A 13,792-nucleotide genomic window follows, 5' to 3' on the forward strand; every position below is an offset into this window, starting at 1 on the left:
TTAAAAAATATTTACATTTCACACAGAAATCTGCATGAGTGTTATAGTAATTTTATTTGTAATAACCCCAAGCTAGAATCAGCCCAGGTGTTCTTCAACAAACTGTGGTATATCCATACAATGAAAATAAAAGGAATGAACTAATGAAGTATACAAAAACTTGAATGGATTTTCAGAGAATTATGCTGTATGATAAAAGTCAATCTTAGGCTGGGAAGGTGGCTCAGTGGTAGAGTGCTTGTCTCGAATATATGAGGCCTTGTGTTCGATTCCTCAGCACCACATAAGCAGAAAAAGCTGGAAGTGGCACTATGGCTCAAGTGGTAGAGCGCTCCCTTGAGCTGAAGAGCTGAGGAACAGCACCCAGGCCCAGGCTTCATAACTGACAAAAAAGAAAAGAAAAAAGTCAATCTTTAAAAGTTCCATACAATATGATTTCATTTTCTGGTGTGTGTGTGTGTGTGTGTGTGTGTGTGTGTGTGTGTGTGTGTGTGTGTGTGTGTGTGTGTGTGTGTGTGTGTGTGTGTGTGTGTGTGTGTGTGTGTGTGTGTGTGTGTGTGTGTGTGTGTGTGTGTGTGTGTGTGTGTGTGTGTGTGTGTGTGTGTTGCTGGGAGCTGGTGACTTATACCTGTAATCCAGCTACTCAGGAGGCTGAGATCTGAAGATCAAGGTTCAAAGCCAGCCTGGGCAGGAAAGCTTGTGAGACTTTCATTTCCAATTAACTACCAAAAATTAAAATTCAGAAAAACCAAAAAGAACTTGGAAGTGGAGCTATATCTCAAGTGGCAGAGTGTTAGCCTTGAGCAAAATAATCTCAGGGACAGGGCCCAGGCTCTGAATTCAAGCCCCAAGTCAGGCAGGCAGGTCTGAATGAAGGAAGAAGAGAGGAAGAGAGAGAGAGAGAGAGAAAGAGAGAGAGAGAGAGACAGAGAGACAGAGAGATAGAGACAGAGACAGAGACAGAGAGACAGAGGCAGGCAGGCAGGCAGGCAGGCAGGCAGGCAGGCAGGCAGGCAGGAAGGAAGGAAGGAAGGAAAGAAGGAAGGAAGGAAGGAGGGGAAGGAGGGAGGGAGGGAAAGACAGAAAGAAAGAGAGAAAGAGAGAAAGAAAGGAAGGAAGGACAGGAAGAAAAGAAAGGAAGAAAGAAGTTTGCCAGGCACTGGTGGCTCATGCCTGTAAACCTAGCTACTCAGGAGGCAGAGATCTGAGCCTAGTGGCTCCATAAAAACAAGTATTATGGGGCTCAGTGGTAAAGTGCTTGCCTTGCATACATGAGGCCTTGGATTCAATTCCTCAGCACCACATAGGCAGAAAAAGCCAGAAGTGGTGCTGTGGCTCAAGTGGTAGAGCACTTGCCTTGAACTGAAGAGCTGAGGGACAGCACCTAGGCCCAGAGTTCAGGCCCCACGACTGGCAAATTAAGCAATCAAACCAAAAAGTATTATTCTGTTGGGCATAGTGGCTCACACCTGTAATCCTAGCTACTCAGGAGGACCAAAGTTTGATGACAGCCTGGGGAAAAAGGTCACAAAACCTCTTATCAACAGAAAAAAGCTGGGTATCATGTCTCATGCTTGTCATCCCAGCTATAATGGGAAGTGTAAAATGTGAGGATCACAGTCCAGGCTGGCCTGAGCAAAAGGGAAATTCTATCATAAAAATAACCAGAGCTGCCAGGCGCTGGTGGCTCATGCCGTAATCCTAGCTACTCAGGAGGCTGAGATCTGAGGATCCCAGTTCAAAGCCAGCCCAGGCAGAAAAGTCCATGAGACTCTTATCTCCAATAAACCACTCAAAAACCAGAAGTGGCACTGTGGCTCAAGTGGTAGAGCACTCGCCTTGAGCTGAAGAGCTGAGGGACAGCACCCAAGCCCAGAGTTCAAGCCCCATGACCGACCAAAAAAACCCAAAAAACCAAAACAAACAAACAAACAAAAAATAACCAGAGCTAAAAGGGATGAAGGTATGATTCAAGAGATAGAGTGCCTGCCTAGCAATTGTGAATTTAAATCCCAGTACTGCCAGCAAAAAAATAAAAAGTTCAAACAAGTATTATACTGCAACAACCACTGCTAAGACCTGAGGATCAGGCTTTCATTATTTTATAAAATTCTCACAATTGTAAGGAAAGGAGTCGTTTATCTTTGTTTCACATACAAGAAATCTAGGAAGGGCTGGGAAGGTGGCTCAGTGGTAGAGAGCTTGCTTTGCATGCCTGAGGCCCTGGGTTCGATTCCTCAGCACCACATAAGCAAAAAGAAAAAAGCCATAAGTGGCGCTGTGGCTCAAGTGGTAGAGGACTAGCCTTGAGCTGAAGAGCTGAGGGACAGCGCCCAGGCCCAGAGTTCAGGCCCCACGACTGGACCCTCCCCTCCCCCCCAAAAAAAGAAATCTAGGGCTCAAAGAAGTTGAGTGACTTACCAAGGTAGCTGATAATAGACAGAGCTGGCACTGGAAACCAGGGCTGTCTGCCTCTGAAACTGTTTTTCTTTTTTGTCGGTCATGGGGCTTGAACTCTGGACTTTGGCACTATCCCTGAGCTCTTCAACTCAAGGCTAGCACTCTACCACTTGAGCCATAGTGCCACTTCTGGTTTTCTGGTGGTTAATTGGAGATAAGAGTCTCACAGGGACTTTCCTGCCCAGTCTGGCTTTGAACCTTGATCCTCAGATCTCAGCCTCCTGAGTAGCTAGGATTATAGGCGTGAGCTACCAGTGCCCAGCCTTGCCTCTGAAACTTGTGATCTTACCATCACATATACTACATTTCAAAGAACCAATGAGGACTGTTCTGTGTGGAAATTGTGCTGAGTGTGTCTGGAGAAGGCCTGGAAAAGTAATGATGTTCTTCCATTGTTCTTTTGGCAAACACAGATTTAAGGAAGAACCATCTTTGAAGAGAAGTAGGTCCATTCTGGTCTTTCATCCACTGAGAAAGTTGTTTTTTGTTTTTTATTCAGTTGTGGGGCTTTAACTCTGGGCTTAGGTGCTGGCCCTGAGCTCTTCAGCTCAAGGAGAGTGCTCTACCACTTGAGCCACAGCTCTACTTCTGGTTTTCTGGTGGTTAACTGGAGATGAGTCCCATGGACTTTCCTTCCCTAGATTGGCTTTGAACTGTGATCCTTAGATCTTAGCCTCTTGAGTAGCTAGGATGACAAGTGCCCGACTTGAGAAAATTTTTTTGTTTTGTTTTGTTTTTTAAATTTAACCATGAGAAACAGTAAAGGCTGCTCCTCCAGGAAAGGTCCCAGGTCATAAAGAATCATAGGTAGCTGCTCTCTGCCCAACTCTGTTTTTATTTTTATTTTTATTTTTTTATTTTTATTTTTTGGGTCCAGTCGTGGGGCCTGAACTCTGGGACTGGGCGCTGTCCCTCAGCTCTTCAGCTCAAGGCTAGTGCTCTACCACTTGAGCCACAGTGCCACTTCCAGCTTTTTTTTTTTTTTTTGTCGGTCATGGGGCTTGAACTCTGGGCCTGGGCGCTGTCCCTCAGCTCTTCAGCTCAAGGCGAGCGGTCTACCACTTGAGCTACAGCGCCACTTCCGGTTTTCTGGTGGTTTATTGGAGATAGGAGTCTCACGGTCTTTCTTGCCTGGGCTGGCTTTGAACCGTGATCCTCAGATCTCAGCCTCCTGAGTAGCTAGGATTACAGGCGTGAGCCACCAGCGCCCGGCAGCTTTTTTCTTTTTGCTTATGTGGTGCTGAGGAATTGAACCCAGGGCCTCATGCATGCAAGGCAAGCATTCTACCACTGAGCCACCTTCCCAGCCCCTTATTTTTTTTTTTTTTTTTTTGTTGGTTGTGGGGCTTGAACTCTGGGCCTGGGTACTGTCCCTGAGCTCTTCAACTCAAGGCTAGCACTCTACCACTTGAGCCACAGGACCACTTCCTGTCTTCTGGTGGTTAATTAGAGTTAAGAGTTTTCATGGACTTTCCTGCCTGGGCTGGCTTTGAACCAGGATCCTCTGATCTCAGCTTCTTGAATAGTTAGGATTACAGGCATGAGCCATCAGTGCCCAGCTATTTTTTAGTTTTTGTCCTGGGGCTTGAATTCAGGGCCTGGGCACTGTCCCTGAGCTCTTTTGCTCTAGGCTAGCTCTTTACCACTTTGAGCCACAGTGCCACTTCAGTTTTTTGAGTGGTTAATTGGAGGTAAGAGTCTCACAGGGACTTTTCTGCCCAGGTTGGCTTTGAACCATGATCCTCAGTTCTGTCTCCTGAGCAGCTAGGATTACAGGCATCAGCCACTAGTGGCCAAACCAACTCTATTGAAACTATGACTAGGATAGGCTTTAATCTTCTTGGTCTGTTGGATCTGTCCTAGGTATTATATCAAACCAAAGTATATGCAGGAGAAAATGAAACTAAGCAGAAAGGAGTACCCCAAACAGACCAAGAAGGCCAGCTTGGAGAATGGCTGGAGTCTCTTGGGGTCTTAGCTGCTTGGCTCAGGATGAAATTAAGGTGGGCATTTTTCCCCACTAGACTCTGCAGCAGGCTTCACGTTTGACATCTACCCAGCTGCAGATGATGGTCTGGCCAGAATTTCTCGAGAGAACCTCTTGTCTCCATATGACATCTCTATAGCTACCTCTCACAGAAAGAAGAGTCTCAGAATTCTGTCACTCCACATTTCCCTTCTATTTTAGTTCTACCTTGCTATAGTTGCTCAGGTCCAGACAATGTAACTGGGGGCTTAGAGATGCCCCAGGGAATAGTTTTATCAGGATGATATCGAGTCCTAAGTCTAGATCCAAAGGAAGTCTTCTGGAACCTTAAGACCAAATCCAAAGCTCTTTCTTCTTTTCTCTCCACATTATAGCCAGGAGGGCAACTGGAGTCTGAGATTGGACTTATAGAATATAAGGGTATGTATCATTCATCCCTCTCTCCTCTGCTCATTATTCTTCATGCCAGGGTTCAAAGCATGCACACTGATCACTTTGGCTTCCTTGGTCAACCTACCCTATGGACAGGAGAGAGTTAAGGCATGGTATGGGCAAGCTATAAATTTCCCACCAGTGTTGGAAGAGCAGGATTGTTGGCAGGGAGGGGGCTGGGCTGGAGGGGGAGGGGGAGCTGGGAAAAAGCCAGGAGGTTGTCTCTAGGTAACAATAAACACTGCAAGCAAGGAGCAGCTGTTACACTTACTCTCTCTGCATCACAATGCTGAAATAACACTAATAAAGCAGTGTGCCCAATGCACAGGTATATATGCATTTAGGGCCGGGGCCTAATGTACCCCTAGGACTGCCCTCTGCTCCAGAAGGGGCCCTTGATGCCAGTGGACATCAGCTCTGGTCAGGGTATATTTGTGGGAAAGGACTGATTTGAGAACTGATGAGTCCCTTCCACCTCAAAGACATTCGTAGGTCAGCAGCAGCTGGGGGTCCCAGGTTCAGACTGTGATGGCATTCACTGATGGAAAGAATTCAAATGCAGGTAGCTCTCAGCTAGGAACTCGGAAGAGAGAAAAAGAGTGAGACAGAGAAAAATGCAGAGAAAACAGACGCATCTTGTCCTCTCAGACAGCAGGGGGTGAGATAGCCAGGAATGGAGTTAGGCTAATAATGGGTGATGAAAGAAAGGGGGCTTGAGTAAGAGGAGGATCAAGGAATATGTGGTATAAAGGAGTGATTCTTCTGTCTTTCCTATGACTAAACTAATACCTTCCTAAACCCTACCTGGTGTATCCAGGATCCCTCTTCACTGGACTTTTTTTTTTTTTTTTTTTTTTTTTTGGTATGGGGCTTGAACTCAGGACCTGGGTGAGGTCCCTGAGCTTCTTTTGCTCAAGGATAGCATTCTACGACTTGAGACACAGCTCCACTTCCAGCTTTTTGGTGGTTAATTGGAGATGAGTCTCACCTGGGCTGACTTCTGTGATCCTTAGTAGCTAGGATTAAAGGAATGAGCCATAGGCACCTGTCTAGGACTTAGCTCTAATATGCAGTCTCAGGGCACATTATGCTGCTGAGGAGGAGGTGAGTAGAGTTTGTCCCACCTCCCTGCTCAAACAATAGTTGGTCTTTTTCTCAAACCAAATCCACCTCTGAATCATCTCTCACCTAGAGAGTTACAGAGCAGCCAGTAATGAAAGGGCCAGGAATAGGCAAATGAAATCTCATGATCTATCACTGAACCCTCTACCCTTCTCTGAGGTCAGAGATGTTTATCATTAAGTGTCTGGATATGCTGACATCCAAGATCCCTAGGCTGCTTCCCTTTGCCAGTTCCAGTCACAAGCCCCTGTGACTATGGTCATAGGTACAACTGGTTTTCCTGATCCATTTTCTGGACTATCTCTCCTGGTGTGAGAATCAACAGAACATTCCATTATTCCCCGATTCAATAGGTTGGAGATGATATATCCTGCCCACCTGGCCCATGAGGGAAGAGGGCATCAGAACTTTTGAAGATTATGGTTCTACACACACTTCTCAGCCTGTATCAATAACCTGTTCAGCTAATCTAAGCATCCCTAGCTGTTTCTGTTTCTATGGAGGACAGTATTGAGAGAAGGTGGCAATCCTCCCCAGTTCTGGTCTTGTAGTAGTGGTTTTGTTTTAGTTTTTTGAAAATTTTGAGTGCCTGGTGTGTTGGTATATGCTTGTAATCTCAGCACTTGGGAGGCTGAGGCAGAAGAACATGGACTTTGAGATCAGCCTGGGCTACATAATGAGACCCTATCTCAAAAAAAAACAAAAAAACAAAAACAAAACAACAACAAAAAAAAACCAAGCCGGGCACCAATGGCTCATGCCTGTAATCCTAGCTACTCAGGAGGCTGAGATCTGAGGATCATGGTTCAAAGCCAGCCCGGGCAGGAAAATCCATGAGACTCTTATCTCCAATAAACCACTAGAAAACTGGAAGTGGCACTGTGGCTCAAGTGGTAGAGTGCTCCCCTTGAGCTGAAGAGCACAGGGACAGCGCCCAAGCCCAGAGTTCAAGCCCCACGACTGACGACAACAACAACAACAAAAATCATAAAAAATGGGTGGTAGCTGGGTACCCAGGGTTCTAGGCTGGCAAGTAAAGGAGTAGCTGTGCTCAAGTGGAAAGCCTTTCTTCTGGAAGGAACCTGGGGTTCCTAGAATGTTCTAGCACATATTGATACTCAGTACCCTGTGCAGCTCAGTGGAGCAGGAATGACTGGCCTTTCCCAACCTTTCCTCATGGGAAGCCACTCACTGGGAAAACTTAAGTGTCTCCTGCTCTCTTCTTTCCCATTTCTCTCTCTTTCACAGCCAAGACTGCCCCTAATCTAGATGAGAGACTGAATCACAGAGCTCAAAGTGAGACCTGAGGCAAGGCCTAGACCCCCTCCCCTTTTTCATCTGTTATTTCATGAGCCACCCCCATTGCTGTGACTCACCCAAACTCAGACTTTGTGGAACTGCATGAAGCCTTTGTCCCTGTACCTCTTCCAGTCAGAAAAATATGTACCCCAAAGAACTCTAGAACCCACCACCTTCTAGTCTGCAGGGTTCATTCCTAGGAATCTGCGACACAGACATACTAAGATGAGTGAGCAAATGAGTGCAAGAGATCCCAGCATGTGCTCTGTGTTGGGGTAGAGAGCTGGCTGCTTGCATGGGGAAACAGGATCACCAGCCAGGAGAGCTGGCACACTCGGGCACACAGCCTTATTGGCATGTGAGGAGAAGCAGGAGAGGATGGTGTAAGGATGCTGTTTCCAGGGTAGACATCTACTACTGACTTTTATGGCTGGTTCCTTCTTGGGTGCTGATAGCAGCACAGTGCTGCTGCCTCTCTCTACTCCTTTCTCTGCTTTCTTTCCCCTCCTTTAGGAAATGTACAATGGACCAGCATAACAACCTTTCAACTGTCAAGGTGAGAGGTGCAGATTCCCCTCCAGCCAGTGGGAAAAACTGAGAGGAAAAGGAGAAAAGGAGTCCCATTAGTTAAAGCTAAGCTGGGTAATGAAGAATCACACTTGTTAACTTAGGTACTTAGGAGGTTTAGAATGGTAGGATACTGGTTCAAGGCCAGCCTAGGAAGACAAGTCCAGAGACTTCATCTCATTGGAAGAATTCTGGGTATTGTGGTGCATGCCTGTTATCTCAGCTATAACAGGAAGCCTAAAATAGGAAGGTTGAGGTCCAGGAGCACATCCAGGAAGGAAGCAAGGAGCTATCTCAAAAATAACCAGCACAAAAAAGAGTTGGAGTGCTTCAGTGGTAAAGTGCCTACCTACCTAGCAAGAAAAGGCTCTGAGTTCAAACCCCAGTATGGCTAGTTAAGTAAAAATTGTAGTAAGTAAGAATTAAGAAAATAGTAAAGCTAAACCTAGACAATGCTTAATATCTTGCCTAAACTCCTTTTTTCCCAAAAGAAGGGTATTGCTATCTCTGCCTTCCATGTACTTCAAACTCCCCTTTCTCAAAAAGGATCTGGGCTTCTTCTGGACTCCAGAACAGGCTCTGGGCTCAGACTCCAGACTGTAGATGAGACACCTTCAGTTAACCCTTGGGCGTATGAAGCAGGCCTAGTCAGGTTACAGGGAGGGAATCTCTGTTCCTCAGTGGGACATGGAGAATGCATATGCTGCCTCTGAAATAGCATGTTTTAAGGAACTTTCTTCTCTTTTCCCATGTATACCAATATGCTGGAGTAGGAATAGACAAATGGTAACAAAAGCCTGGGTACCAGTGGCTCATGCTGTAATCTTTTCTTTGTTTTCATTCCTTTTTTTTTTTTTTTAGCTCCAAGACTAGGATTCAAATTCAATACCTGATATTTTCTCTCACTGTCTAATGTTCCATCAATACAGCCATGCTTCCAACCCTCTATTTGAGAGGTTGAGAATGGGAGGATCATAGTTTGAGGCTAGCCAGGAAGAAAAGTTTGAGACTCCCTTCCCAATGTGAGAGCTGGTGTTAGTGTCACATACACCTATTATAACAGGAAGCCTAACACAGATGGCTCTCATCCAGGTTTATGTCCCAGAAGAAAGCAAAAAAAAAGCGTATGTCAAAGTTAATCAGCAAAAATCCCCACCACCACCAACAAAAAGCCCCAAATAGGGGCTTGGCTCAGAGGTAAGAGTCCCTTCCTAGCAAGTGGAGGTCCTGATTATAAACTTAAATTTAAGAACCAGACTCTGTTGGCTCATGCCTGTAATCCTACCTACTTAGAGGCTATCATCTGAGGATTGCAAGTTGAAGCCAGCTCAGGCAGTAAAGCTTGTGAGACTCTTACCTCCAATTAACTACCAAAAAAACCCTAAAGTGGAACTGTGGCTCAAGTGGGAGAACACTATAGCTTTGAACAAAAAAGCTCTGGGTTCCCCCACAGTATAACCCCTGCTTTCACTGTATTTGATGTTGGTATAATTTGTGGAGGGGAAGGGAAAAAACAAATCGTTTAACTAGGGATACAGGTGGACCCATTGCAACAATGAGATGTACAAGTCATTATGTCGAAAATGAACTTTACAACTTTGGTGGGGTGGGGGATCGGGTGGGAGGAGGTGGGGGGAGTATGGGAAGAGATGGGAAGGGGAAACAAAGAGGAGGCAACAATGCTTGATAAGAAATGTACTCGTTATCTTGCCCATGTAATTGTAACTCTTCTGTATTCTCACAATAAAAAAAAAAAAAAAAAAAAAAAGCTCTGGGCCTTGAGTTCAAGCCCCAGAACCAACACTAAATAAATAAACAAATAAAGTAAAAGTGAATAAGAGGTCTGGGAGATTTAATTATTTTTTTAAACAGTGCAGTAGTTTCTGTCTTTCTTTGTTGAGTGTTCTCTGCTGCATTCCCAAGTAGAAAGTAGCTCTGTAAATATCAGGTCCCTAAGAAATTCTCTAAATAAGCAGGTCACTGATGGCTTACGCCTGTTATCCTAGCTACTCAGGTAGCTGAGATCTGAGGATCGAGGTTCCAACTCATTCCAGGCAGGAAAATCTGAGACTCTTCTTTTTCTTTTTCTTTTTCTTTTTTTTTTTTTGGGGGGGGGGTCCGTTCGTGGGGCCTGAACTCTGGGCTTGGGCACTATCCCTCAGCTCTTCAGCTCAAGGCTAGCACTCTACCACTTGAGCCACAGCGCCACTTCCGGCTTTTTTCTTTTTGCTTATGTGGTGCTGAGGAATCGAACCCAGGGCCTCAGGCATGCAAGGCAAGCTCTCTACCACTGAGCCACCTTCCCAGCCCAGTCTCTTCATTTTCTGTCAGTCGTGGGGCTTGAACTCAGGGCCTGGGCATTGTCCCTGAGCTCTCTCACTCAAGGCTAGCACTCTACCACTTTGAATCACAGAGTCACTTCTGTTTTTCTGGTGGTTAATTGGAAATAAGAGTCTCAGCTGGCTTTGAACCATGATCCTCACAGATCAGCCTCCTGAGTAGATAGGATTACAGGTATGAGCTCCCAGGAACTTTTCCTGAGATTTATTATCTCCAATTAACTGCCAGAAAACTTAAAGTGGCTGTGGTTCAAAGTGGTAGAGCACTAACCTTGAACAAAAAAAGCTCAGTGATAGCACCCAGGCCCTGAGTTCCCTAAATAATACCCATTTTGATGCCCTGTACTATATTCAGGTAGGTCTACAGGTCTCAGTTCCCAAATATCACTTCTACCTTCTCTCCCTGGCCAAAGACCTTCCTTTCCAGATCCTGGCACAGTATATTAACAGCACAGTACTTTAACAGCACAGTACATTAACTCCCTACATTAACAGCCCTAGGTCCTTCTAGGCAGGAGTTTCAGAAGGATTCTTTCTAGGCTGTCTAAGGGTAGGTGGGGGAGCAGAAGGGCCTGCTCCTCTTATCTGTGTGGAGGATCAGACAGCCACTGGGCAAATTCTGAGAGTCTAAAGGCAGGGCAAGGTGAAGCTGGGGGCATTTACAGAGGTAGATCCTATTCTTCCTCAGGGCCCTAGGGGTAAAAATAGGGTACTAAGGTAGAGGAGAAGATAATTGCAGGGGTTAGGAGACAGGTTTGGGTGGCCTGCAGAGTGTGACAAAGTTGTTTTTTTGTTTTTTGTTTTTTTTTTATTGGTAGTGCCTCCTAAGATCTATGGTCTATCCTTGCCCACACCCTAACTTCCTAACAGCCTCAGGAAACAGAGAACAAGAAAATGTTGAATTTTTCCTTCCCTTTCCCTTTTGTTCTAAGACTAGGCCTCAAACTCCAGACAATTTTGCTCATTGGCTAGTGCTCTACCAACGGATCCATGCTTCCAACCCCTTGTTTCTTTCTTTCAGGCACAACTATTTTTTTTTCCGATTTTACTTTTAGATCAGTAGAGGAAACTGGGCCTGAGAAGCTGCAGTGATTTCAGTAGCAGCAACTTTGTGAGTTTGTCCTTTCTCTCCCTCCCTCCCTCTCCCAATCTCCCCCTCTCCTCCCCCCTTTCTCCTCTGCCCCTTTTTCTTTATTTCCTTCATTGTCTCTGTCTCTGTCTCTGTTCTCTCTCTCTCCCTGGGTTTAGGATACTGGACACAGGGACATATCTCTTAGCTTTTTTGCTTAAGACTAGTACTTTACTACTTCTGGCTTTTTTGTTGTTGTTTGGTTAATTGGTGATAAGAATTTCAGTGACTTTACTGCCTTCGGTTGGCTTTGAATTGAGATCCTCAGTAGCTAGGATTATAGGCGTGAGCCACTGGAGCCCACTAAGAATGTTGAATTCAATAGCATCTCTAATTCAGCCTTCAGGACCTGCAATTTGCATCCTGAGATATAAAATAATCTCTCACTATACTTTTTTTTTTCTCCCTATGATTTTTCCCCCCAGTCCTGGGGCTTGAAGTCAGGGCCTGGGCTTGTGTTGTCCCTGAGCTTCTTTTGCTCAAGACCAACCTGCTACTACTTGACCCACAGTGCTACTTCCAGCTTTTTGTTTATGCAGTACTGAGGAGTCCAACTCAAGGCTTCATGCATGCTAGGCAAGCACTCTACCACTAAGCCACATTCCCAGCACATCCCTATGTTCTTTTTATTTATTTTTATTTTTTGGGTCCGGTCGTGGGGCCTGAACTTTGAGCCTGGGCGCTGTCCCTCAGCTCTTCAGCTCAAGGCTAGCACTCTACCACTTGAGCCACAGTGCCACTTCCGGCTTTTTTCTTTTTGCTTATGTGGTGCTGAGGAATCGAACCCAGGGCCTCAGGCATGCAAGGCAAGCGCTCTACCACTGAGCCACCTTCCCAGCACATCCCTATGTTCTTTTGTTTGTTTGTTTTTTTCAGGTCCTGGGGCTTGAACATCATGCCTGAGCTTTTTTTTTTTTTTTTTTTTTTTTTTTCCTGTCGTATGGCTTGAACTCTGAGCCTGGGCACTGTCCCTCAGCTCTTCAGCTCAAGGCTAGCGCTCTATTACTGGAGCCACAGCACCACTTCTGGCTTTTTCTGCTTATGTGGTGCTGAGGAATTGAACCCAGGGCCTCATGCATGCAAGGCAAGCACTCTACCACTGAGCCACCTTCCCAGCCCATGCCTGAGCTTTTTTGCTCAAGGCTAGTGTTCTACCACTTTGAGTCAAAAGCTCACTTCCAGCTTTTTGGGGATGGTTAATTGGAGATAAGAGTCTCAAGGACTTTTCTACCCTAGCTGGCTTTAAACTAGGATCCTTAGATCTTAAGCTCCCAAGTAGCTAGATTTACAGGCATGAGCCACCAACACATGGCCTCATTATGCTTTCTGACATATTGAAGAAACCCTGTGATAAGATTCCTTTTTTGGTGTGGGGGGGTCCGGTCGTGGAGCCTGAACTCTGGGCCTGGGCACTGACCCTTGGCTCTTCAGCTCAAGGCTAGCGCTCTACCACTTGAGCCACAACGCCACTTCCAGCTTTTTTCTTTTTTCTTATGTGGTGCTGAGGAATCGAACCCAGGGCCTCAGGCATGCAAGGCAAGCGCTCTACCACTGAGCCACCTTCCCAGCCCCCAGATTCGTTTTTTTTTTTAAAGTTCAACATTTAGTCTTGATTGAAGGATTTAACTCTTGGTTAAGGAGTTGGAGTAGTTTAAAGTCATAGTAAAATTCTATGGAGCAAGGGCTATAGGAAATCTATCTACTTAGAAGTAAAGAAATGGAAAAGATGACTTCGCTTTTTTCTTTTTTTGTTCTCATGGGGCTTGAACTCTGGATCTGGGTGCTGTCCCTGAGCTCTTCAGCTCAAGAACAGTGCTCTACCACTTGGGCCACTGAGCCACTTCAGGTTTTCTGGTGGTTTATTGGAGATAAGAATTTCATGAACTTTCCTGCCTGGGCTGGCTTTGATCCTCTGATCTCAGCCTCCTGAGTAGCTAGGATTAGAGATGTGAGCCACCAGCACTGGTGGAAAAGATGACTTTTAAAACAGATTGCACAAAAGAAGTGTTCCCTCAGTGATTTCCCCCATAGATTACTTGACTTCCAAGACTCAGGAAGAGAGATGTAACACTTCCAGGAAGTAGAGGAAATACCTTGCTTATTTTCTTCATTTGACTTTCCTCCTTCCTTACCCACCTACCTTTCTTTGCCTTGTGCTCCCAGGATCTCTGCAAATTCAGAAATACAAAGCTACTCTAGGACAGGATTCCTTGAATTCTCCTGTTTGGATCATGGTTTCCACATCTGTAAAATGAAGGGGTCAGGAAATATGAGCTCCAAGTTCAGTTCCTTGGAATAGTGTTCTATGACTCACAGTCCCAAGGCACTAGACTTATTTGCATGCCTTTTTTTTTGGGGGGGGGGGGGTAATGCCAGTCCAGGGACTTGAAATCAGGGTTTGGGTGTTATCCCTGAGTGATATATTTTGGCTTAGGGCTAGCACTCTACTACATGAAC

The 13,792-nt window shown here is 45.6% G+C and overlaps 1 protein-coding gene across 8 annotated transcripts in view; it reads right to left on the reverse strand.

Moving 5' to 3' along the window:
• Cdk12 (cyclin dependent kinase 12) overlaps positions 1–13,792 on the reverse strand; it is a 132,597-nt gene that overhangs the window by 26,168 nt on the left and 92,637 nt on the right. For 5 of the 8 annotated variants that reach the window (XM_070028163.1, XM_070028169.1, XM_070028167.1 and 2 more), the window contains one exon: positions 13,476–13,579. The exons of 1 other annotated variant lie outside the window; for it this stretch is intronic. The gene's annotated coding sequence lies outside the window, so the exon portion shown is untranslated. Of the gene's footprint in view, positions 383–13,475; positions 13,580–13,792 lie in introns of all 8 variants that reach the window. 2 more of the 8 variants (XM_070028164.1, XM_070028166.1) reach the window with 2 other exon arrangements.

Source organism: Dipodomys merriami, unplaced genomic scaffold (assembly GCF_024711535.1).
Source record: "Dipodomys merriami isolate MVZ:Mamm:240054 unplaced genomic scaffold, mDipMer1.0.p SCAF_19, whole genome shotgun sequence".
NCBI lineage: Eukaryota > Metazoa > Chordata > Mammalia > Rodentia > Heteromyidae > Dipodomys > Dipodomys merriami.